Source organism: Lactuca virosa, chromosome 4 (assembly GCF_052849685.1).
Source record: "Lactuca virosa cultivar CGN04683 chromosome 4, Lactuca_virosa_CGN04683_v6, whole genome shotgun sequence".
In the NCBI taxonomy this organism is placed as follows: Eukaryota; Viridiplantae; Streptophyta; class Magnoliopsida; order Asterales; family Asteraceae; genus Lactuca; species Lactuca virosa.
The window spans coordinates 224,052,250-224,079,312 of NC_136429.1; the positions used below are offsets into that span (position 1 = coordinate 224,052,250).

The window sequence follows — 27,063 nt, forward strand, 5'->3', positions numbered from 1 at the left end:
TTATCATTCACCAAAGTCGTTAGTTGACCTAGTTGGACTTCAATATTATGGATCGATGCTGGGTGATTTCTTAACAAAGCTTGTTGTTCCTTCATAATATTCTGATGTTCCCTTATCGCTGTATCCGTTTCATTGTGCCCTTTTTTAGAAGCCTCCATAAAACGAGCTAACATGTTTTCTAAGTCAACTTTCGGTTCGGCTGGTGGTTGTTCCTTTTGATATAAGCCTCGGCTTGTTTGCCTATATTTTTCTTCTTTCTACTTCTTGTATTCCTCATATGGTAACCATTCCTTCTTTGGTTTTCTCCAATCTTCATCATATTTATCCCCACTTGAATAGCACACTTGGGCCTTTCTATTTCCATGTTCATCCAAGTGGCATTCTTTTGTCAAGTGTGGACCATTGCATCTTTCACATCCAACTCTAATAGCATGAACTGACTGGTCCAACTTGGTCATTCTTCTGTCCATGGTGTCAAGCATAGCTAGTACATCAACCATGTCTTCAGAATTGCCTCCCCCAATTCCTTTTGCTCCTTCATTTCTTGGATTATTGTACTCATGAGAATGCTTTGCAAATTCTTCAACCAACTCCTTGACTTCCCCCAGATTTTTCTTAGTTAGTGGTCCTTGAGAATCAAGGAGTTGCCTTGTCATGACATTCACCCCATAATAAAATATTGAGACTTCTTGTTGTATGTTAAGGTCATTTTGAGGACAATTCCTTAGCAACCCTTTATAACGCTCCCATGCCTCATAAAGTGATTCACCCGGGTTTTGCTCAAAGTTGGCTATTGCCTTCTTGAGTTTAGCTATTTTTGATGGTGGGTAGAATTGTTCTAGATATTGCTCGCACATCTGTGCCCAAGTAGTAATCGCACCAGGTGGTAGTGCCTCCAGCCAGTCTTTTGCAGCTCCTTTAAAAGTGACCGGTAGCATCCTTAGCAAGACTGTCTCTCTAGGAACATTTGGGACATTGAAATAGTATGCAATGTCATTGACTTCATCTAAATGCTTGTAAGCATCCTCATGATCCTTCCCATAAAATGGTACATCCTTAAGTATAGTAAGGATGTGTCCTTTCAGCTCGAATGGGGCAGTTGCAGGAATTGCAGGTTGTACTAGGCCAGGACCAGCATCATCTCTAATTCGCTTTTTGTATGCTCCCATTCAAATATCTGCAATGTTCGCCATCTCGTTTTCTGGCTCGTCTTTGGGTTCAATCCTATGTAGTTCGAACTCGGGCTCAGATTCGTATTCAGATTCTCTTGGATTAGGTATTTGATCTAAGCTTTCAACCGTGCTCTTGTCTTTCGAAGATGTACTAGACTCTCCCGTTTTCTTTCCCGACTTCTTTCCAAAGACTGATTTAAGGTCTTTAAATGATGAGCTTTTTGGTGGTTGGTATTCTTTCACGTTCTTAAACGTCTTTTTGTGAAGGGTCGACTCTGGATCTTCAAGTGGTGGTACCAAAGGTTTGTTGGAACCTCTGGTCATGAACTACTGCAAAATAAAAAAAAAACGTAAATCTGAACAACAACTAAAAATTAAAAATACTAAAAATACCTTCCTAACTGAACCCACGTCGTGGACTTAAGGTCCACGTCGTGGTCTCGGATCTGAAACGAAAATTAATGCGGAAAATTAACTTTTTGCAGGTTTTACCCCATAAAAAGGATCGATTAATTCTGAACAAATAAATTAACAATCAAATAAGCCGTTCCCCGACAACGGCGCCAAAAACTTGGTGTGTGCAATTAGCTACACCTAATTTTAAATTTATTTCCTAACTAACTTAACTAATTAATATGCACCTAGGCAGTGTACCTAGTCGGATTGTAGTGTAGTTTAAGTAAGTCGGGGTCAAACACAGGGAACAATTTTAATTAGCTAAAATAATTACTCTAAATTAATCTAAAATCAAACAATAATTAAAATGGTTTTTTATCTAATTTTGCAAGTTTAGATGAACTTAATTTATCAATAACTATTCAATATTATAAAAACTCTTCTGTTAGTTCGAATCCACTTTCCCTCAATGGTTTAATTATTAGTTATGACAATTCTCGTTGGTTACCAATTAAGATATTATTAGCAATTCAATTCCAAATTAACTAATGTTGAATTAATTCATGTAGATCTATGCATAGTCAAACATAATTTAACACAGAATTAACTATTAAGTAGAATTGGAGTTATGTAAGATTGAGTTAACAAACACAATTTATGTTCATAATATGAGTTTTCTAACACAACTAAATTCAATAATTCAATTACTTAACTAAGATTGGTTCGATCTTAGCTCTAATAATCTAATGTTCACTAAATTAGTAGGTATTCAAATTCATGCAGATTAATGGTCACTAACTACACAGAATAAGAGTTTAAAACAATCTAGTATCAAATTAAGCATGCTAGGTCTAATCAATCGAACACAAGGCATTAACCAACAAGAAAAGTCTAAGCTTTTATAAACAAACCATGAGTTCCAACTTCATCTAGCTAACAGAAGCAGCTAGATTTAGCTACTCATTCTAACAAATAAACATAAACAAGTCATAATCAAAAACATTGTAAAGTACCACAACTAGAAAGTAATTATGAACTTCTTCTTCTTCCTTGGTTTGTAAACCAACTTCCTGGCCTTCTAACCTTCTGAATATCGACTTCTGGAAACCCTTTTTCACCAGTCAACCTCCTAAACCCATAGAGATTAAGAATATTTATATTTTTCATAAAATTACCTTCCACGTCGTGGACATGGTAGAATCCTTATCGGGCAAGGATTTCGACTTTGCGTGCACTTATCTTCCAGAATTTTCCTTTCCACGTCGTGGAATAGATATCCGCGATGTGGAAACAACTTTTTCGTGGGTTTTATCTTCTTTAATCTTCCAAGCCTCCAAAGTTTCTTCTTTTTCCACTTTTAGTCCTTATTCTTCAAAATGACTTATTTTGGCTGCAAAATACAATTTAATCATATAAGTACCATTATTCCATGCAAATAACCAAAATATTAATCAAAATGTAATTAAATACTACCTTAAAATATGTATAAATATGGCAATATCATTTATGCTTTATGTGCTAGTATGCTATGTGATTATGTGGTAGTGGTAGGGGTGAAATAGTTCCCGTATCCGGTTGAAAGAGACCGAAGGGGTAGGCTAGCACCCAGATATGCTAGGCAATATCCGGTTGAAAGAGACCGAAGGAGTAGGCCAGCACCCAGATATGCTAGGAAATATCCAGTTGAAAGATACCGAAGGGGTAGGCCAGCACCCAAATATGCTAGGCAATATCCGGTTGAAAGAGACCGAAGGGGTAGGTTGGGCACCCAGATATGCCTGACAGTATGTTATTGTGTGGTATGTGGTATGATGGGGGAACTCACTAGGCTTTGTGCTTATAGTTTTTAGTTTTGTTTTCAGGTACCTCTTCTTCGAAGGGGAGGGAGCCGGCACGGTAGCATCGCATCACACACACACAGGACTTCCGCATCATGAGATTCTTGGGATTGTACTCTGACATTGTTACTATTTTATGATATGGTTTTGAGACATGTGACTATGATTTTATGAAATGCCATGATTCAATGATGTTATTCACTAAACAATTCTATAAGTTACTTAATTAAAAACAAATTTTTGGTCATGATTTTTGGGATGTTACAAGTTGGTATCAGAGCCTTGGTTTGAGGGATTCGGACACACCTTCGGGGGTGTCTGGACTCAAATCGAGGGTTTGAAAGATTTTTACAAGGAAACAAATTTTATAAAAATTAAAATAAGGAGTTTTGAGAAAGAACAAGGTGTGTGATGCGTGTGACCGGCCGAGCTCAAGTAAGTTTTCCCCAAGATACCCATACATGTTATGTTACGATGTGATATGATTATGAGAACTGCAAGCTAGATTAGGGCTAAGGATCTAGGAATGATGCCTTTTATGCCTGTTGTTCTTGTATGAGAACTGCATGCTAGATTAGGGCTAAGGATCTAGGAAGATGCCTTATGTGCCTGCTATATGTGCTTATTGAGTTATATGCTAGAACTGATTAGTCAGTAATATGATGGCCTGAATAGGATATGCTTGGTATGGTTACCCAATGCTCGAATGTTGCTTGCTTTGTGCTTTTAGGGATGCTAGTTATCTTTAACTAACTAGTTAACGAGTACGTTAAGTTACATATTGCAAGGACTAAATAATTTCAGAAGGTTAGGTCTAGCCCTATTGTGCAGCTCTTGTTTGAGTCCAACCGTTGTAAGGTAGGACCTCTCATTCGAAGAATTATCTGGTCTTAGTGATGTGTAATGGTATTCGCAAGCTAGTTTGGTAAAGGTGGCAGAAATTCCTTATGCAGCTGATGGCAGAGAGTAGGTCGGAGAGTTACCCTAGGGTAAGCCTAGGATAAGATTAATGAAGAGAGCAGTACTAGTAGAAGGGACTTGGTGAAGTCAAGGAAATCCTTGAGGAAAGTATGGATAGATGTGAAAGGTAGTATGGGCCCGTACTGCTGAAAGCAGAGGATCCATACTCGAGTCAAGGAGGGTTGAGATAGAACTAGGGAACTTGTAGTATATGAGACATGTCAAGGTTATGTATGACCCTGACGATTATGTGTTTTGTTTCAGAATGGTGATGATTACGCGACACGGAGGGGGAGGTTCGGGGTCAGGATCAAGTTCAGGATCAGGTTCGGGATCAGGCACCAAGCCGGTTGATGAGGGACTACGAGAGTTCATTGCTTCTGAGATCACGAGAGGCATCCTTGAGTCGACCCCTGTGATTTTCGGGTCGATCAAGGAAGGGATTATCGAGCTGATGGAGGATCGCCTCAGAGCGTTTCGGAGTGACATGGCTGCCATTCTGTCAGGGACACGCACACTCTCGTTCAAGGACTTCAGGGGATGTGGTGCACCAGACTTCCACGGGGTGAAGGACCCCATTGTTGCCAGGAGATGGATCGCAGACATGGAGTCTGCGCAGCTGACGAGCTTTTGCCCTGAGGGGTCGAAGGTCCGGTATGCTGCAGGATGTTTAAGGGACCGAGTTCGGGATTGGTGGGAGGCAGTCAATGATTCTTTGGGGGCCCTAGCCATTGAGGCTATGAATTGGTCGGATTTTGTGACCAAGTTTAGGGCTGAGTTCGCGTCGGCTGTGGAGATTCAGCAGTTGGCCAGAGAGTTTCTTGATATGAGGCAGACGACAGAGACGGTGGCGGATATTACTACCAAGTTCAGAGAGAGGGCCTTATTGGTACCTCAGTATGCAGGGGATGAGGAGATGCGGAAGACCCGCTATCACGACATATTGAGAGCTGACATCCGGAAGCACGTCAAATACTCGGCATGCCCGACATTGGATGACATGATTGCGAGGGCGAGGGAGATTGACATTGAGCACATCCGGAAGAGGAAGGCAGAGAATGAGTAGGTTACTGGGGTTTCGGGGAAGAAACCCAATGGATTCGACTCTAGGTCGAAGGGCCCGTAGGGCCGGGGCCACTGTGGGAAATGCGGCAAGTCACATGAGGGAGCTTGCAGGTTAGGGATATCGGGATGCTATAAGTGCGGAAAGACTGGGCACTTGGGCAGGGATTGTACTGCCCCTACTCCTACTTTCCAGACATCAGACCTGATTTGCTTTCATTGCAATCAGAAGGTCCATAAAAATGCCAATTACCCTAGATTGACAGCAGCAGCGCCAGTGGCGACGCTAACTCCAGCGACCCTGCGGATTACCGATGGCCGACAGGGCAAGACAGATGCTCCGGTGGTGAGGAGCCGAGCCTTCTAGCTGACCGCCGAGGAGGCGCGTGCCGCACCTGATGTGGTGACGGGTATGTTTTCTTCTCCCTAACTCTTGTTTCATGTCAGTTATGATATTTATGTACTGTGTTTATGTATTATGCTTAGGATCGTTCCATGTGAACGGTATCCCAGTACAGGGGTTATTCGATTCGGGCGCTACCCGATCATTTGTTTCTCTCGCGCTTAGCAAGTGGTTTTCTGAGTCTTCGGGGATGTTGGATTATCCCTTAGAGGTTGAGATTGCGGACGATCGATCTGTTCGATCATCAAAAGTTTTTAGAGACTGCGTGTTGAGGCTGTATGACTAGCGTTACCTTGTAGATTTAGTTCCCATTCAGTTACATGGGAACAAGGTTATCATAGGCATGGACTGGTTGAGCCCTAATGGGGCGGTGATCGACTGTGTACAGCAGCTGGTAAGTATCAGGACCCCAAATGGGGGAGAGCTGGTGATTCAGGGCGAGAGGCCGCAACGAGGACCAGCTTTGTGCTCAGCAGCGAGGGCTAGGAGCTACCTTCAACATGGTTGCACAGGGTACGTCGCCTATGTTATGGATACCCGGGAAGCGGGTAAGACGACCGTGAGTGATGTACCAGTGGTGCGAGAGTACCCGGACGTATTTCCAGAGGAGCTGCCTGGGATACCTCCGGAGAGGCAGGTGGAGTTCCGGATAGACCTAGTCCCTGGTGGGGCTCCGATAGCTAAGGCACCATATCGGTTGGCTCCTCCTGAGATGCAGGAGTTGTCTACACAGCTGTAGGAGCTGTTAGACAAAGGATTTATTAGACCGAGCAGTTCACCCCGGGGAGCCCCAATCCTGTTTGTGAAGAAGAAGGACGGGTCGCATCGGATGTGTATAGATTACCGGGAGCTGAACAAGGTAACGGTGAAGAACCGTTACCCACTCCCTAGGATTGATGATCTCTTCGACCAGCTACATGGGGCATCTTGGTTTTCCAAGATAGATTTACGTTCAGGCTACCATCAGATGAGGGTCAGAGACGAGGATGTGCAGAAGACTGCGTTCCGGAGTCGCTATGACCACTACGATTTCGTGGTGATGCCCTTCGGGATCACCAATGCTCATGCCGTGTTCATGGATCTCATGAACCACGTATGCAGACCGATGCTGGATCGGTATGTGATAGTTTTCATTGATGACATCTTGGTTTATTCCAAGACGCAGGAGCAGCACAAGGAGCACTTGCGAGAGGTGTTGGATACCTTGAGGAGGGAGAGCTTGTAAACCAAGTTCTCCAAGTGTGAGTTCTGGTTGCACGAGGTGCAGTTTCTTGGGCACCTTGTCAACCAAAACGGTATTTTGGTTGACCCGGCCAAAGTAGAGGTCGTGATGAGATGGGAGGTTCTGAAGTCTCCATCTGAGATTCGGAGTTTCCTGGGATTGGCAGGCTATTACCGGAGATTCATTTAGGACTTCTCCAAGATAGCCGTACCCTTGACCCGGTTGACGAAGAAGGTCGTGGTCTTTCGCTGGGGGCCTAAGAAGCAGGCATCATTTGAGACATTGAGACAGAGACTATGCGAGGCGCCGATCCTAGCCCTGCCAGAGGGCGTGGAGGATTTCGTAGTGTACTGCAATGTGTCTATATCGGGTTTGGGCGCAGTACTGATGCAGAGAGGGCACGTCATCGCCTATGCCTCGAGGCAGCTGAAGCCTCACGAGGTGAACTACCCGACGCATGATTTCGAGTTAGGGGCGGTTGTCTTCGCCCTCAAGATTTGGTGACATTACCTCTATGGGGTCCGTTGTACCATTTACACGGATCACAAGAGTCTGACGTACCTCATGGATCATCCGAATCTGAACATGAGACATCGTCGGTGGCTAGATGTGGTGAAGGATTACGATTGTGAGATCCTCTACCACCCAGGGAAGGCCAATGTTGTAGCCGATGCTCTTAGCCGCAAGGCAGCCCCGATCAGAGACATTTGCTTACGGTTGACAGTGGTGACTCCGCTTCTGGAGCAGATCTGAAAGGCCCAACAGGAGGCTATGAAGGAGGAACATCGGAAGAGCGAGTGTATTATGGGTCAGGTTTCCTCCTTCGACTATGATTGCAGTGGGTTGTTGACACTACACCATAGAGTGTGGGTTCCATATCATGGAGGGGTGCGCCAAGTTTTGATGGAGGAGGCGCACAAATCCAGATTCTCGATTCATCCCAGGGCGACAAAGATGTACAGAGATATTCGTCCTGATTACTGGTGGCCCTGCATGAAGCGGGATGTAGCTTGGTACGTCGAGAGATGCCTGACTTACAGGAACGTCAAGGCCGAGCACCAGAGGCCTCACGGCAAGACACAGCCGTTGGATATCCCTATGTGGAAATGGGAAGATATTACTATGGATTTCATCACGAAGCTTCCCAGGACCGCACGGGGAGTGGATTCGATTTGGGTCATCGTGGATCGATTGACCAAGAGTGCCCATTTCATACCGATCCAAGTGAGCATCTAGGCCGAGAAGTTGGCTGATATCTACATCCGAGAGGTAGTAGCTCGACACGGAGTGCTAGTCTCCGTGATTTCTGACAGAGACGTGCGGTTCACTTCCAGATTCTGGAAGAAGTTTCATGACGAGTTGGGTACTCGTCTGCACTTTAGCACCGCTTTTCACGCACAAACGGATGGTCAGAGTGAGCGGACCATCCAGACTTTGGAGAATATGTTGCGGGCATATGTTTTAGACTTCGGTGGTAGCTGGGATACCTACCTTCCCTTGGCTGAGTTTTCCTACAATAATAGCTACCACGCGAGCATCGACCGTCCTCCCTTCGAGATGTTCTACGAAAGGAAGTGCAGGACCCCGATTTGCTGGGGTGAGGTTGGGCAGAGAGTCATGGGGAGTACCGAAGTGGTACTCAAGATGATAGAGAGGATCCAGCGGATCCAGAGCAAGCTTCAGACTACTCGAAGTCGGCAGAAAAGTTATGCTGACAAGCGTCATTCGGACCTGGAGTTCCAAGTCGGGGATATGGTTCTCTTGAAGGTGTCACGTTGGAAGGGTGTCATACGGTTCAGGAAGCGGGGCAAGTTAGGCCCCAGGTACATCGGTCCATTCAGGGTTGCTGCCCGAGTAGGCAAGGTGGCATGTAGACTGGATCTGCCAGTCGAGCTCAGTCAGATTCATAGTACCTTTCACGTCTCCCAGCTGTGGAAATGTCTGGTAGACGACTCTGCAGTAGTGCCTCTAGAGGATATTCAGGTGGATGACAACCTGAATTACATTGAGCGACCAGTAGCTATCCTCGACAGGAAGTCAAAGGATCTGAGGAACAAGAGGGTCGGGCTAGTGAAGGTGCAATGGCAGCACCGCAAGGGCTCAGAATGGACTTGGGAGCCAGAGGGCGAGATGAGGGAGCACTACCCCGAGCATTCCAAGATGCAACAGCAGACTTCTAGGACGAAGTCTAAAATAAGCGGGGGAGATTCATAACGCTCGGTTCCTGGTATGTATCTTAAATAAAGAATATTTTCATTTTATATACTAGGACTCGACGAGTTGGATGCTCAACTCGTCGAGTGGGGACAAATTTTTGGACGCGGACGGAAGAGCCTACTCGCCGAGTTGGAAGCCCCAACTCGACGAGTTGACCTGTCTGGGTGAAACCCTAAATTTTAGGGTTTGCACCCTATTTAAACGAACTAAATCGCCTCCCATGCACCCCCATCGTCTCCCTTAGTCCATAACGCCCTAACTTGTGTGCCTTGAGCTTTGTTGAGTGTATGAGCCATTTGTGAAAGTGTTTGTGTGATTTCAAAGCTAGAGGAAGAAGAAGAAGGAGCTAGAAGGTTCAAGGAAGCATTAGTTCCAAGGTTGAAGCTACATTTCCAGCCCCTTAAAGGTATAAAGTTGCTTCCTTGACTTTCCTATTACTAGATCTCTCCATGTTTGAGTTTAGGGCCATCTCTTAGCAATTTTGTGAACCTTTTTGAGTATGGAGTGTGATCTGAAGTTATAACTTTAGATCCAGATCCCTTTCAACCCCTTTAGCCATAAAGTTCACGAATTTATTATGCTTTAACCCTTCCCTTTGGCCTAGACTTCATTTTAGACTAGGAAATGGTGTTTTTGGCTTATGATACCTTGCATGCACGTAAAGTTTGTAACTTTATGTGTAATATGGACCCTAGGAGGTCAGATCTACGTTTTAGACGTGTTAAACCCGACTGAGAGTGGCTGTATGGATTTGGACATAGAGGGACTCGACGAGTCGCTCATACGACTCGGCGAGTTGGGTCGCAGTTTCCCCAATCTCTTCTGATATTGAGTAACTTGTTGAGTTTTGAAGAGAACTCAGCAAGTTGGGCTCGTTTATGGACTTGAAGATCATGGAACTCAGCGAGTTCAAGAACAAACTCGGCGAGTTCAAGGCAATGTCCCAACTTATATGAAGAAGAACTTGACGAGTTCAAGGAAGAACTCAGCGAGTCAATGACTAAACGCTTCAACTTGTATGAAGAAGGACTCGACGAATTCATGGACGAGCTCGGTGAGTCAAGAGCAAAAAGGTCCCGATTATGTATGAAGGTGAACTCGACGAGTTCTTGAAAAACTCGACGAGTAGGATTGAAGTTCCATGATTTCGGTGGATTATGTAACTCGACGAGTTGGTGGACCAACTCGGCGAGTTGAGTCAACCAGATGTTGACTTTGACCAAAAGTTGACTTTGACCAGGGTGTTGAGAGAAAAACTTGAGACACACTTGAACAAACGTTAGAACAAGTATAGTTGCGGAATAGTTTTTCTCAAAGGATCTAAAAGCTCAACAATAATAATAAGTTAATGAGTTAGATAATTAGAGAGTTAGTTGCGGAAATGTAAGGAAATATAAATGACAGCAGGTGTTATATCAAGTATACACATAAGTTGATTCATAACAAGGAATGCATTCAGACCAAGTTAGTAAGTGAGATCAAACTTAGTGATTAAGTCACGAATGACTTGCTCCATAGAGAGATAATATTCAGTTATATTCAAGTGAACTTTGAGAGTAAGAAGATATGAGATTTAAGATACGTAATCAGATAGACGTGAGAGAGAGAGATGTGTAAGAGTTGTATTGAAGAGAAAGATTGAGCTCTATATATAGAGACTCAAGAATTACATTGGATCAATTATTTAAGAGTAGCCATGCAAGGCATACTGGACAATAGAGAGTACTTCAACAAAAGTAGATAAAGTTAAACTAAGTAAACTAGTAAGTAAAGTTGCGGTTGATGATGACTTCGGATGAGGTTGCTGATGAAGGTTTGACTGCGGATCCTTGAGAGCTGCGGTAGCTCAAATTCAAGAGGGTCACTTTTATGATTCAACAATTTCCTCCTAAGTGACCTCTTTAACTTCTCTTCAGTTATCAAGTTTTAGGAACTTGATTAGAATCCACCAAAACTTTCTGATATTTTCCAGCCAATTGATCCTTCTTAAAATTTCGAACTTGACTTCGGCAGTCGTGTGTTTTGATCTTTCAATTGCGGTTCGACAAATTTCAAGTTGCTTCCTTGTGAGACGATTCATGGCAGTCATGGGAATGAAGTATTTGATTTTATCGACCTTTCTTTTGAAAATGACTCCAAGTTCTGGGAAGTTTGTTGCACCTAGGGTTCTCTCTTGATAACCTTCGGTAGGCATTGGTGCAGGGTCAAGTGGTGGTAGATCGAACTTTTTGGTAATTGTAGGGTAAATATCTGCATCAATCTTTACAAAGTCACAGACGGTTTCCCTCAGAAATGTGCTTGACCTTTCAAGTGCTATCTTCATCTTTGGATACTTCTCGCTTTTGTTTTGGAACACCTTTGCTATCAGAAAGACTTGTTCTGGATTCATACATGGGAAGTTAGCTTGGGTACGGACGTAGTCCTGATTCCTTCTTTTAAGAGTATACTGAATGAAGTCAGCTTTCATGAATTTCCGGGGCTTAAAGTTCTTGACTGCGGATGGTCTATCATTAGACCAGATTTTCTCTATGGAAGAAGCATGTTTGGTATAGAATCGATTGAGTCTTTCGAATTCCATGGCCAGTCTCTTGTGATCAGGTAGGCTACGGTCAAACTGCTTAAATATAATGAAGTATTTAACATTTGGGGAGATTGGAACATCCCAGTAACCGTCAGAAGGGGTTTCAGCATAAGTAAGGTAGGGTTTGTAGTCATCATCCAGTAGTCTTCGGTGGGGATTGATCCAGGAATTGACTAAGGATTCATCCATGACGATGGCGAATCCGTTTTCTCTCCAGATGAGTTCAGCAAATTTGGCTGCTTTCCAATCTGCTTTCTTCTGTTTCGTTGCGGGAGAGTCGCTGGAGTGTTCGGATCACATGTTGGATGCTAGATTCTTGAAGTGGGGAGGAGTCTCTGGTCGCTCAGGAGAAGTTTCTTGAGTGATTTTCTGTTACGGTGGAGACTGATGCGGTGGTGTCTGATGAGGAGATGGTTGCGGTGAGGGAACTTTTTCAGTTATGATGGGGGGCTCCTATGATGAGAGACGTTGTTTGAATGATGGTCTTCATCACTTCCCTCTCTTGAGGAATGCAAACCCGGAGCTTCCTCAAGCCATTGCTTAAGACCATCGACTTTAGCACACACCTCCTGAAATTGAGCTTTGAGAGCATCAGCCAGTTGCTGATTGTCTGGGATGGCGGTGGTGAAGAGCAGTCGATGTATCTCCTTGGTAAGTTGAAGAATCTCAGGACCATGAAAGTTTGAAGAGAGAGAGCGTTGCAGTCTGTTGATGGTAGATTGAAGAACCGAGATGGTAGACTCGTAGGCAGTGTGAGTTTCATCTATCAGCTTTTGAGAGTGAGTTGACTGGTTCGCAATGGTTGTTTGTAAGTCTGCCTTGATTGTGGATACCTCAGTGATGAGGCGCTCCGCAGCAGCCATGAATTGCTGATGGTCAGCCTTGCGACTTGTGTCCAAAGAACGAATCCCCATTTCAACTTTCAGAGAAATTCGCTCAGCAGCCAGTCGTTCACGAGTTTCCAGTCTTTCTATCCTTTCAATTAAGGACTGCGGTCCTGGAATGTCTTCAGGTTGCGGTTGAGTAGGCTTGACCGCAGCGAGAATCTGATCTACTTTGGCTTGTAGACTCAGAAACTCTTTCCTTGAGACAACAATTTTCTTTTTCTTCTTCTTTTCTTTCGGCTTGGAGGTTGAGTGTTGAGAGCCACTCGAAGCTTCTTCCTCATCAAAAATCATTAAATCATCATCGGAAGGAGTAGGCTGATTTACCTCATTGAGATCAAAGTCATCGAATCCGAAGGTAGGAGTGGAGCTAACTTCTATTGCGGTGCCATCGTCTTGAGAATCTCTAACAGTTGGAGTTGGAGCTACAGGAATTGTAGATGGACCTTCACCACCAAGAGTGGATTGAGCATTGTGGACTGTTTCAGCCATTGTGGACATCCACTCTTGTACTTTGAGAATGGTGGCCACGGTGTTGGTGTTATTAATTGCGTCAGCCCAATACTTCGCTACGGATTGGATCTCTTGTTGTTTCTGTTGAAGTTGCTTGATTTGCTGGTCCTTCCTTGCTTGAAATGCCCTACAGAAAGCGACATATTTCTTGATATCTGATTCTGAGACCGAATGGTATTGTAACCATGAGTCGTTTGATTCATCACCGTCAAATCCTTGAAAGCGCACCGAGGTGTCCCTCGGGTACACGGATCCTTGCACATTGGTGCTCACCGTGCCTAAACCACCTGTAAAAGATGTAAGTAGAGTAGGATTTCCTGAGATTCCTCGGTCTCCTTGACCAGTGGTCAATTCTGGCCTCGGCTCAGTTCTGGCAAAGGCGGAAGAATTGCCCTGCGGTTGGGAAGGTGTTTGCAGTGTTTGGGTTACAGACAAAAGGATGGAGTTCAACTCCTCAGGGGAAAAAAAGTGTAGACGGGAAGCCCTGGAGACCGTAGGGCGAGAACCAGTTCCATCCCCTTGGGAGTGAGCTGGGGGTGAGTCTCCACGTTGAGTTGAAATAGACACACTTTCTGTGTCTGAGTGGAATTCGATGGTGGTATTGAATGGGTCTGCGGCCACACCAAGGACTATCGGAGCCTTTTGAGAGGCTGCGGCATCAGTCCGGTAACGCATTTGGTCTGTGGGATTGGTTTTTCTTTTCTTGAGGATAGAGATGGGTTGTGCATCCTCATCAGAATCACTCATAGAGGGAGAGGAAGATCGATTTTCGGTTGATTCGTCATATGAGGGCACAATTTGTTTGAGTTTTCGTTTCTTTGAAGGTTCAACTTGTTTGGGAGCATCTTTCTTCTTTGGCGTTCCATGTTTCTTGGTGATGTTGCAGGGGCCTTGATGGACAGAGGCTAACTGCTTGCGTCTTTTTGATAAAGACAAGTTGGATAGAGTGGTGGAGGATAGGACTGCGGTTCTACCAGGGATGGTGAGTGCAGATGTGGCTTGTAGAGGCGGGGTAGGAAGGTATGGGTCAATTCCTTCCGTAGCCTCTATATGGTCTGTGACATCAGTGGTTTCAAGACCAATGGTAGATAGAATGTGGACTGGTAGCCGTCTAATGGGTCCAAAAACAGATTGATCAGTAGAGGGATTGTACCTTTTAAGATCTTTAGTGATGAAGAGGTTGATATCGTTGCCCATGCTAAATCCTACATCCGCATGAAGATCTGAGATGCATAGAGACCAGAACCTAGCAAATGTGAGTTCGGTAGGGTTTTCTCTTGGACTCTCTTTGGGAATGTACTGCAAGAAGTCAACCCACAAGATCTGACAGGAGTTGACATCGTGGCCAGTGAAAATACTCCACACTAACTCCAATAGCTTGAGACCCATGTTATCAGTGCCTCCGGTTCTGCCTGACAGGCTGCGGATCACGAAGTGGCAAACAAACTGCCACACCGAAGGCAACTGATTTTTCTTGAATTCGCCTATGCCTTTGATCTTCTTTTGGTAACCCATTTGGTAAAGTGCAGAAAGGATGTCCGCCATGCTTGGAGTGAAAACCTTGGTTGAAGGATGAACGAGCAGGTTGATGGCATTGAGGAATTTTTCTTTGGTCAGAGTGACCAAGGAATCGTTCACCAGATTCAGATGCACTTCTTGAAGATTTTCGAGGGGTCGATATGCAGAGAAGGCACATTTGAAGAGGGTTGTGAGAGGAACTACATCTGTGAAGGAATCGAAGGGACCAAACAGTGGGTGATTGGACAAGAACTTGATCATCAACTTTATCGGAGCATTATAAGAGGAATGCTCTTCGAACACAGCCCTAAAATTGCTTGAAGCAATCGTTGGCATTTGGTTCCTTGAAGCAGAGTCTGAACTAGTTGGGTTTGCTGAGGCAGATGCCTTGGAATGTTTCTTTGAGATACCGGATTTCACCATTTTTGAGAGTTGAAGAAACTTGCAGGAAAACAGAGTGCAAGAAGATAAAGGAGAAGAAGTTCGATGTTCAGAAAGCGTAAAAACTTTCTTGGGGAAGCAGAAGGGGGTTTTATAGTGGCGGATTTGAAACAGTTATTGATTTTACCCTAAGTGAAATTAGATAAGGTAAAAACGTTTGGGTGTTTTCTTTGATTAGGAGAGAAAATCTCAGGCACAGATAAGAAAAGGTTTAATTTATTTTTTGAGATTTACCAAAAGGGGTTAGCATTTAATGAAGTGTCGGTCTAAGACATCACGTCTAAAGAACGTGTGGTGAGGGTGGGTTTGATCCGTTGTGTAAAATGGGAAGATGTAAGACGTTTTGGGGTAATAGGAAGAGACTGTTTAAAAAGGGATTTGTTTATGGAAAATCGTTCTTTTTGTCATCATACCCAAAATAGGTCTGACACAAGGTTTATTCAAAAAGTGGAAATGGGACAGTGATATGTTACCCAAGGAATATTTTTTTGAATGTTTTTCTTATTTAATGAAGGATCATTAAATATCACACCATGATTCAATAATTAATGAAACAGTTGAGAAATCAATCAATGTGATTGCGGATTGAGACTTCATTGCGGATGGATCTTTTGTCATTGCGGATGGATGATTGGATGACTGCAGTAGAAGAACTGAGGAGAAGACTTGAACAAAAGTTAGTAACAACAAACAATAAGGACCATTGAAAGATAAATATGATATATAGTTGCGGTACATATACTACGGTACACAGGATATACCAAAACTATCTATCATAAATAACTTCAATTAGGACCGCAACAGAGACCAAGGGTGGTCTACGGTACCTATCAATTCAAAAAGAATTGTGGGTCCGGATTCATCATTCCTAACATTTGTAAGAAACTGTTGAGTTTTGTAGAGTCAAGTGCCTTTGTGAATACATCAGCAATCTCTTCATGAGTATGGACAAAAATTAGTTCAATGTTACCTTTCAGGATGTGGTCTTTGATGAAGTGATACCGTAGTTCAATATGTTTTGTCTTGGAGTGTTGAATTGGATTGTGAGAAATCGCTATAGCACTCTCAGAGTCACAATAAATTGGTATCCGCAGCATTCTGTATCCGTAGTCCATAAGTTGTGTTTTCATCCACAAGACTTGTGAACAACAACTGGCTGCGACCACGTATTCAGCTTCTGCGGTAGACAGTGACACACAATTTTGTTTTCTTGATGACCAGCTGACGAGTCTTCCACCCAGAAATTGACATCCACCGGACGTGCTTTTTCGATCTAGTCTGTATCCGGCATGATCCGCATCAGTGAATGCTTGTAGGCTGAAGTCATTCCCTGCGGGATACCATAAACCAAGAGTCTTGCTGCCCTTTAAGTATCTTAGAATCTGCTTGGCTGCGGTCATGTGTGACATTTTTGGAACAGCCTGGTACCTTACGCATACACCTGTTGCAAATACAATGTCTGGACGGCTTGCGGTGAGGTACATCAATGAGCCGATTATACCTCTATAAGTATTGTGATCCACTGACTCGCCGGAAGGATCAGCATATATCTTATATCCGAAGGCCATGGGGACCTTAGCCGAAGAACAGTTGTCCATTGAGTATTTCTTTAGTAGTTCATGTGGTGTACTTCTCCTGATGGATGAATATCCCTTGAGGGACTTGTTTCACTTGAAGTCCTAGAAAGAAGTTAATCTCTCTATTTATGCTCATTTGGAACTTGTTGGTCATGAGCTTAGCAAATTCATCCACCATTTTTTGATCAGTTGATCCGAAGATGATATCATCCACATATATTTGTACAAGCATAAGGTGATTACCATTTGCTTTTCTAAATAAAGTGGGATCAATCACTCCTCTTTTGTATCCGGACGAGACAATAAATTCAGAGAGAGTCTCGTACCACGCTCTTGGGGCTTGCTTTAGACCGTAGACTGCTTTTTCAAGCTTGTAGCAGTGGTCTGGGAATTCAAGACTTTCAAAGCCCGGAGGTTGCTGAAGATAAACCTCCTCTTTTAATTCACCGTTGAGAAAAGCACTTTTCACATCCATTTGATGAACCTTGATGTTCTTGTGAGCTACGTATGCTAAGAAGATTCGGATGGCTTCCATTCGTGCTACCGGAGCATACGTTTCATCATAGTCAATACCTTCAAGTTGACTATATCCCTTGGCAACTAGCCTTGCCTTGTTTCTGACGACCGCACCGGATTCATCCAACTTATTCTTGTACACCCATCTAGTACCAACGATGGTGTGACCTTGCGGCTTCGGAACGAGCTGCCATACTTTGTTTCTTTTGAATTCTTCTAGCTCTTCTTGCATTGCGGATATCCAGTCTGGTTCTAGTAATGCTTCTTTGATCGTTCGGGGCTCGACCGAGGACATAAACGCTGCGTAGTGACAGTGATCAGATAAATCCTTAGAAGATCGAGTCTGGATACCTGCGGATGGGTTGCCAATGATTTGACCTGTTGGGTGGTCCTTCGTCCATACGTGTAGACGGGGTTGCAGATGATCAACAGCTGCGGTAGAGGGAATGTCTTCAATATCATAAGACTCTGCGGTTGGAGATGGCAGTTCCCCCTGGACTTGAGAATATCCTGCTGAATTGTCTTGAATTGGAAAGGTGGGATCAGAGTTTTCTTGGGCAGATGGTGAAGGTTCCCCCTGGAGTGTAGACGGGAGTTCCCCTTGAACCTGAGAAGGTTCCCCCTGGATTGCGGATGGGAGTGTGATAATCCTCGAGTCTGTTCTTGTGTCAATGTCTCTATGTTTTCATCATCTGAGTCCGAAGAAAAGTTTGATGGTCGAAAAACTCTGCGGATAGGGATTGGAGCCGCATCTTCTAGTACTGGAACCTCGATGGTTGTTGTATGGTCCGGAGTTGAGTTTTCCCCCTCAACCGGCGAGGTGGATGTATTTAGTGATACCTCATCGGACGGTGTAGGACCAGATACGTCAGCATGCTGCTGCTGAGCTTCCAGGGACACAAGAACTTCGGATAACTTGGCTGTTTCTACAGGGTCGAAGAGATCATCATAGTTTACTTCAACTATGTTTAGTGGACCCGAAGAGGCAGGAATATCATTTTCTAGGATTGCTGTAGTTTCGGTTGCGGATGTGATAGTCATCAAATTTCACATCGAAGCTTTCAATTATTAGCCTTGTGCGTCGAATGAGAACCCTATAAGCAACTTTGTTTGTTGAGTAGCCAAGGAAGATGCCTTCATCAGACTTCGGTGCGAATTTATTAAGGTGGTCTCTGTTGTTGATTACAAAACATCTACACCCAAAGATATGGAAGAATCGTACATTTGGCTTGCGGTTGTTAAGGCCCTCATACGGTGTTTTGCTGAGACGTTTGCACACAATGCTTCTGTTCTGTACAAAGCAAGTTGTGGCCACTGCTTCGGCCCAGAAGTAGAGAGGAAGGTGTGCGAAGTTGAGCATAGATCTGGCTGCTTTTACTAGAGTGCGGTTCCTTCGCTCTACTACCCCATTTTGTTGCGGTGTGTAGGGAGCTGAGAAGTTGTGAGTGATGCCTTTTGAAACTAAGAAACTATTTAAGAGATGGTTGGTAAACTCGGTTCCATTATCACTTCGGATGCGTCGTACTGGTAACTTGATTTAAAGTTCAATTTCCTTGATAAAATTGATCAGTATCTGCGGAGTTTCTGATTTGAGTCTTAAGAAAGAGACCCGTGTGAACCATGTGAAGTCATCAACTATAACCAGTATGTATTTCTTGTGATGAAGACTGGCTACGGTAGATGGACCAAAGAGATCAATGTGCAGGAGTTCCAGTGGTTCAGAAATTGAGGAATCAATCACCATAGGATGACTTGCTTTAGATTGCTTTCTACATTCACATGCAGGACAGAGGGTATCGTTGCTGAACTTGAGGATTGGTAGACCTCGGACTAGTTCTCCGGTGACCAAATTGTTGATGTATCTAAAGTTGAGATGAGCTAGCTTACGGTGCCATAGACAGCTGACTTCGGATACTGCTTTGGATAGGAAGCATAACTGCGGTTTTCCTATGATTAGAGAGACGTCCAGAGGATACATAGTACCTTTGGATCGGGATTTGATCAGACATGTGCTTCTATCGCTTGTCATTACATAGCAAGATTGGTCATCAAATTCAACTCGATGTCCTGCCTTACATAGTTGGCCAACACCGATGAGATTGTGTTTAAGGCTTTCTACATAAGCAACCTTTTGAATAGAGAAGTTTCCAGTAGTAAGAACACCATAACCTCGGATTATCCCATTCGCATTGTTGCCGAATGTGACATTTCCACCGTTGCAAATTGGCCTGAAATCCCGAAGGTATTCTAACCTTCCGGTCATGTGCAAGGAGCAGGCGCTGTCGATTAACCATTCTTCTTCTTGTTCCTCCTTGCACAAGGCCTGAGAATTACACGGTTAGTTTAGGAATCCAAACTAGTTTGGAGCCCGAGGCAACATATGAATTCTTAATTGATGCAGGATACGAGGTTGCAGGGACAGGTTTTATGTCAACTTTTAGACCTAGTCCTGGGTGTTTGTGATTTTTTGGAGTTTTGTGAGATTGAGAAAAGTTGCGAGGTTTTTGAGAAACACGTGATTTGACTTGAGGAGAAATCTTTTGACACTGACACTTGCAAACAGAACATTGATTATTCGTTCTGACATTTTGTTTAGTCAACGATTTTCGTGAGGGAGTACGCTTGTGACCAGTTCTACGTGAGGGAGTATGCTTGTGACCAGTCCGAGGGAGGTGAGATCGGACAGTTGGATTTGAAAAATTAGATTTTGCAGTAGCACAGGCACGTATAGACCTTTTGTGAAGTGATTTCTTAAAACTTTGAGCTGACTTTAAGAGTGTTGGAGTTGGCAAAATACCATTCCATTTCGGATCATCTGAGGAATAAATTTGAAAACCTCTGCTTCGAAAAGTCTTTACTTTCTTTTGGGTTGTGTCAGATGAAATTGGAATGGATTTAGAAACTGTATATTCCTTTTTCGGTGTTTTCTTGACTGCAGAGTTTTTGGGCAAATAATTTGAGAAAACAAGTTTTTCTGGACTACTAGACTTAGGAATTTTGACAAATCGTTTTTGTTTTGAAAGATTTTCCCGATTTTTTCCACGGGATCGAATTTCTTCTTTGAAAGCTCTTTTTGCCTCGGTTTTAGGAGAGCCGCAGTCAGTGATATTTAGTTGCGGTTTCCTTGAAACATTTGGTAATTTTGAAAAACGAGGACTTGATTCATACGAACCGGAGAGTTCTGGATTCAAGGAACATTGACCAACTTCAAAATTTTCGATTGGTAATTCATGATGAATTGCTTGGATGGTCACGGTACTTTTAACTAAGGTCTGCGGTTCTGAGTTTTGAACAATCGCAGAATAAGTCTGAGTAGATACATTTGTGGGACAGTTGATGGAAGGTAGATGGACAGACTGCGGTTCCTGACTGCAGTAAGGGATACTACGGTCTGACGGCAGAGAAGGGAAGTCTGAGACTTCAGGATCTTCCAAAACAATTTCCTCATCAGCAACTGATGAAGTTTGAGAACTGGAAAGGGTTGTGCTATCTATAGGATTAGAAAATTCAGGGAGAATTTCCTCGATAACACAGTTGTTACTCAGATCGTGAAGTCTACCAAAGTAAGCTTTGATATCTTCAGGAAATGTTTTGTCATTGACTGGGAAATGAAATTCTCGGTTCGGAGCGACATAGAACCGATCTTTTTTGAACCGGGGTGAGGCATCCTTTACGGTAGGATACCCATTCGACCAACCCCAATTGTATGTATTGTCCACCGTTCCATTATTCACCAAATTTTCAATAGCTTCACTTTCATTGAACAGTTTTTCTATTAATAGATTTAAGCGTACAATCTCACTCTGAGCTAAATCTCTTTGGTTCAAAGCTATCTCTAGTTGTGTTTCACTCAACATTCTTGCATCTTTTTCTAACTCTAAGTCCTTTTCTAACATAGCCATTTTGAGTCTTTTGTTGTCCAGTCGTCCTCTTACGTGAAACATCTCTTGGGACGCAATGTTCTTCTCATCTAATGCTTTGTTATAGTCTGTAAGGACGGCAACACATGTGTCATTGAGATTATCTATGAAGGGTTGACAGTCATGCATGATATAGTTTAGAGTTTGAATCATGAGTTTTACCTGTTCGACGATACTTAGAGTTCCATCCTTAGCCATGTAGCAGTAGTTCTTTTCCAGCTTAGTAGACCCATCGTCATCCGCAGTTGCCAGCATGCTGATCTTGCCTTTTCCTTTAACGTTGCTGATGGCTTCTTCTTCATCTCCGGATGACCAAACTTGATGGTCTCTTTTGACATAGGCTACGTATGCCCTAGCCTTTTCCTTTTCTTCCAATTCTTGAGCCATTCTTAGATAGAATGCTCTGTCTTTCACTACATTTGCCTTGCAATCTTTTGTAAAATGATTTTCTTTGTTGCACTTGTGACAAATCACAATATCACTTTTGTCTTCTGAGGGAGTACCGGAGTCAGTGGTTTGGATGGACTGCGGTGCCTCCTTTGGTTGAGTATTTTGAGATTACGGTGGTGGATGAGAACTTTTGGGATAACGAGAATGGTTATTCTGCGGATTGAAGTTAAGGTTGAATGGAGGTTTGTTGAACTGTTGATTCTTACGAAAAGAAGGAGGTGGTAGCCGGTTGAACTGTTGACTAACAAGAGCAATAGCCTTCTGAAATTCTTCTTCATCATCATACTCTGAGTCGGATTCGTATGACTGCGGTGTAGTGTCATATGAGGGAGAGTAGGATTGATTATGTGGAGCTTGTGCTATAAGAGCGAGTGGTCCTCCGAAGTCAGCACAGTCTTTGAGTACGGTGGATTCTTGTGCTTGCAGTTCCCTGTAGAGCTTGTAGAGAGACAAAGAATGAATCTTTCTATCCCCTTGAACTATCATCTTAGCAGTAGTCCAATGTCTTCCCAAACCGTTGAGAAACTGAAGGTTTGTTTCATGGTTACTGCGGATGGTGCCAGCATTCGATAACTTGGTGACTATCAGGTTGAACCTTTTAAAGGAGTCTTCTAAACTTTCGCCAGTATGAGCTTTGAAATTTTTGAACTCATTGAGTGCAGTTGTGAGCTTCTTATCTTGAGCTTGCTCTGAGCCTTTATACAAATTCTTGAGAACTTCCCAGATCTCTTTTGCTGATTTGCAGTTTATGATAATGTCGAAGTTGTCAGGAGCAACTCCACAAGAGATTTCCTAAAAAGCAACATCATCATTTTCCATTTTATCGAGATCATCTTTAGTGGGACGGTTCATGACTGGTTGACCTCCTCCTAGTCTGGCTGTGGCGCCGTCAGTTTGAACTGATGTAAGAACAGGGACATGTGGTCCTTCTTCTACAGATCGCCATACATCCCTACCAAGTCTCCTTAAGTATCTTTCCATTCTCTGGGACCAGTGATGATATTCATTTGCCACCAATATTGGGGCTCGATTTGAACCACCAACACTGTTGGAAACATCCAGAGATAATGCTTGTGCCATTTTTCTTTGTTTTTTTTTGAAGTTTTTTTTTATGAAATGAGCTTCAGTGGTATAGAAGGCCTTTTGAAAATCAGAGTTTTGCTTCAAAAAGCAACCACTATGGCTCTGATACCAATTGTTGAGAGAAAAACTTGAGACACACTTGAACAAACGTTAGAACAAGTATAGTTGCGGAATAGTTTATCTCAAATGATCTAAAAGCTCAACAATAATAATAAGTTAATGAGTTAGATAATTAGAGAGTTAGTTGCGGAAATGTAAGGAAATATAAATGACAGCAGGTGTTATATCAAGTATACACATAAGTTGATTCATAACAAGGAATGCATTCAGACCAAGTTAGTAAGTGAGATCAAACTTAGTGATTAAGTCACGAATGACTTGCTCCGTAGAGAGATAATATTCAGTTATATTCAAGTGAACTTTGAAAGTAAGAAGATATGAGATTTAAGATACGTAATCAGATAGACGTGAGAGAGAGATGTGTAAGAGTTGTATTGAATGAGAAAGATTGAGCTCTATATATAGAGACTCAAGAATTACATTGGATCAATTCTTTAAGAGTAGCCATGCAAGGTATACTGGACAATAGAGAGTACTTCAACAAAAGTAGATAAAGTTAAACTAAGTAAACTAGTAAGTAAAGTTGCGGTTGATGATGACTTCGGATGAGGTTGCTGATGAAGGTTTGACTGCGGATCCTTGAGAGCTGCGGTAGCTCAAGTTCAAGAGGGTCACTTTTATGATTCAACACCGGGTGTTGACCTTGACTTGGACTTTGACCTGAGTTGACCCTTGGAAAGGTTAAGAGTATGAAATGGTAATTAAAGAAGGTTATTATGTGTAGGAGTCGAGAGGAGTTGATCCCAGCATCGAGGACAGTTTAGACACTTCACGACATTGAGGTGAGTTACCGTCCAGTAGAAGTTGGTCTAAGGCACCAATGCCGGCCCACTAGTAGGTGATTCTAGCTGAGATGATTGTCTTTGTGATAATTGTCTGGTATGCCACTATTGGTTATGATTTATGTGCTAATATGCTATGTGATTATGTGGTAGTGGTAAGGGGTGAAATAGTCCCCGTATCCGGTTGAAAGAGACCGAAGGGGTAGGCCAGCACCAAGATATGTTAGGCAATATCCGGTTGAAAGAGACCGAAGGGGTAGGCCAGCACCCAGATATGCTAGGCAATATCCGGTTGAAAGAGACCGAAGGCGTAGGTTGGGCACCCAGATATGCCTGACAGTATGTTATTGTGTGGTATGTGGTATGATGGGGGAACTCATTAAGCTTTGTGCTTACAGTTTTCAGTTTTATTTTCAGGTACCTCTTCTTCGAAGGGGAAGGAGCCGGCACGGTTGCAGCGCATCACACACACACATGACTTCCGCATCATGAGATTCTTGGGATTGTACTCTGACATTGTTACTATTCTATGATATGATTTTGAGACATGTGACTATGATTTTATGAAATGCCATGATTCGATGATGTTATTCAGTAAACAATTTTATAAGTTACTTAATTAAAAACAAATTTTTGGTCATGATTTTTGGAATGTTACAACCAAAATCAATATAAAACTTGCGGTAAGAACCAAAATTGCAAGATGGTGGTGAAAATCACATACCACATAGACAAAAGTGCAAAAGGGTCATTTTTACAAATTTGACCAAAAAGACGGATGAAGTTAACGACAAATTGTAGAAATCAATATAGAGTCTTGCAATGAAAACCAAAATTGCAAAAAGTTCCAGTTTCGAAGTAAATCCGTTAAAAAGCATGTATCACATGGACTATTTTTTGTAAATTATTCTATCAACGATTAACTTATATAAAAAGATAAAGAGTACATACCTCCTCAAAGGGTAGATATACAAAAATACACTTTCCACCATTGATTTTTCAACATCATGAGGTTCATATTTAACACATTAAATGATTAGATGATAACTAATAACGTAACTAAAACAAAATAAAAAAACTTACTAATAAAGATCATGTTTAATAGTTAAAAGTCACCATTTAAAGTACGAATATAACATTATTTCAACTGTTGTAAATCATAATTAAAAGATGTCTGAAAATACATATCTTTATTTGTTTTAACATTATAAATTATTAAATATTATAGATTCTTAACTATCTTCAACTCATTCTGTTATTTTTTTTAAATGAAAATAATATAATTTTAACAGACAAACCAAATGTAGATGAGAGTGGATAAAAAAATAATAAATATATATTATTTACTTCAACAAACATGAAGCTACTAATTACTCATTTTCATACCCGAGTCTTTCCACTTTGTTTGCTAAATTCTTTATCTCATCTTGTACGTGCATCTATAACTAAATGAAAAAACAAAATAAATTAGTGAAATACATATGTAACTCATCAAAAATAAATAAGTCCTAAACAAATCTAGTTGTGGTCATGATTCAGTAAAAAAACCTATCGATAAAAAAAACATAAATTAGAAAAGTCATGAAAGTTTCAGTCTTGTGGAGACGGGAAACACACTCAAACGTCTCACTATTCCAATCCATTCGTTATTTTATAGTCTTTTAAATTATGAAGGAAGTCGCGTATAGAAGTTGGTTGTTGCTTATATGATATTAAAAGTAGGTACAATATATATGGGCAATAGACATTGGTAACATGATGCAATTTCTAATAATTAATGAGTCAAAATGCTACAATGAAATGTAATCTGAAATTCCAATTACATCAGAATCTAAAAAGGCTATTTTCCAAAATAAATGGTTTAGCCATTAAGGTAACCACTTTTGCAAACTCACAACCTCTCACTTGAAATAAAAAGATATTAAATAATTTTTTGTAATGAAAATATAAGAAATTAGTCTATATTAAACTTTTATTAGTTATTACAAAACGCCATCTATCTCTCGAATAAAAAAATTATCACTCTTTTCACAAAAAAAGAAAATTTGGTGCATATTTTGTAAAATGATGTAATTTATAAAAAAGGGCAAATTTTTTTTATAGATTTTTCAAAGCGTAAAGGATCTAGAAAGAGAAACAGAAACAACTTTTGTTGACATCAAGTCTTAGGATCCGTTTATCTCAGTTGAACTCACCTCATGTCAATCGAGCCGTCAGCATAACATATCTCCAATCTTGTAAATCACCATATACAACTAAAAGTCGAAACACTCGAGACTCACCTAATTATTCATCACCCTATAAAGAAACAGAAGGAAATATTTTTTTTTGGAAGAAATCTTCAAACGGGGACCAAAGAAACAGAAGGCAAAGTTTTTTTTTTAAACAATGTTCCTTGTTGGTTTAGGTAGACCAAAGAATGAGAGCGGCAAGTGACTAAAAAATTGGAAGAAATCTTCAAGAAAGGGCACCAAAAGCGCAACAAACTAGATAAGGTTTGTATAGGGGTAAATATGTGAAGTCTAGATTGTGTAGCTTTGTAACAAAATAAGATGAAGTTTCTTAAAAAAAAACCCCAAAATTCTTAATAAAACCCACACCCATCATTTCAATCATATCTAAATCTTTATTAAGTTAATTTTATTTTTTTAATTTTAATAAAACCAGTATTGATTATTTGTATAGTTATAGTTTTAAAATTCAACTATATAAATTATAAAAAAAATCATATTATTAAAATTATTTTATTTCGTCTTTAATTTTCCCATTAAAAATCTTTTAACTATTTTACTTTTTGATCGGATATACTATTCTATTTTGTTTTAAAAATCTTTTAACTATTTTTTGGTTATTTTACTTAATGTTGATTTTAATTTTGACGTTTTGTTCGTTTATAAGTTTGTGTTTGTCCGTGGCTTATACAGTTACTTTTTAAACGAATGATTTTAATCTGAAATCGACTTTTAAAACACTAGATCATCCAAACCCGTAATTTATTTTTACAACTTACGAATGTTATTTCATAGAAAAATAAGTATAATGAAAGTATGTTAAAAATGAGAAATATAAGTAAAACGATTGAAACATTATAAAAAAAAATGCTAGAAAAATGAAAGTAAAAAAACTTAGAAAAATGTTAATAAAAAATTATACAAAAATTAAAAAAGCTAAAAAAATTAGAAAAAAAACTAAATAAAAACCTTAACTGGGCAAGTTAAAATGTTTAAATTATTTAATTTTTACATTTTGTTCGTTTATTTTTAAACTTTTTGATGTTTTATTCGTTTACATTATTTAATCGTAACTTTTCGATGTTTTTTGTGTAAGGGTCGAAGTAGTGTTGTAAGGTGTCGAAATGTAATGTTATTTTGCAAAGACGTTTTATGTCGAAACTATGAAGTTTAGTCC

At 41.4% G+C, this 27,063-nt stretch overlaps 1 long non-coding RNA gene and 1 other non-coding gene across 2 annotated transcripts; one reads left to right on the top strand and one right to left on the bottom strand.

Annotated features, from left to right (window-relative positions):
* The first annotated feature begins 702 nt into the window (after window positions 1-702).
* On the top strand, window positions 703-809 carry LOC145110140 (small nucleolar RNA R71). The gene has a single exon (XR_013709520.1). It is a non-coding gene; the product is annotated as a small nucleolar RNA R71 (small nucleolar RNA).
* A 1,837-nt stretch (window positions 810-2,646) lies between these two features.
* On the bottom strand, window positions 2,647-25,988 carry LOC145169050 (uncharacterized). The gene is made up of 3 exons (XR_013742263.1): window positions 25,851-25,988; window positions 25,042-25,100; window positions 2,647-2,958 (listed from the first exon to the last, which is right to left on the bottom strand). It is a non-coding gene; the product is annotated as an uncharacterized LOC145169050 (long non-coding RNA).
* Between the last annotated feature and the right edge of the window lie 1,075 nt (window positions 25,989-27,063).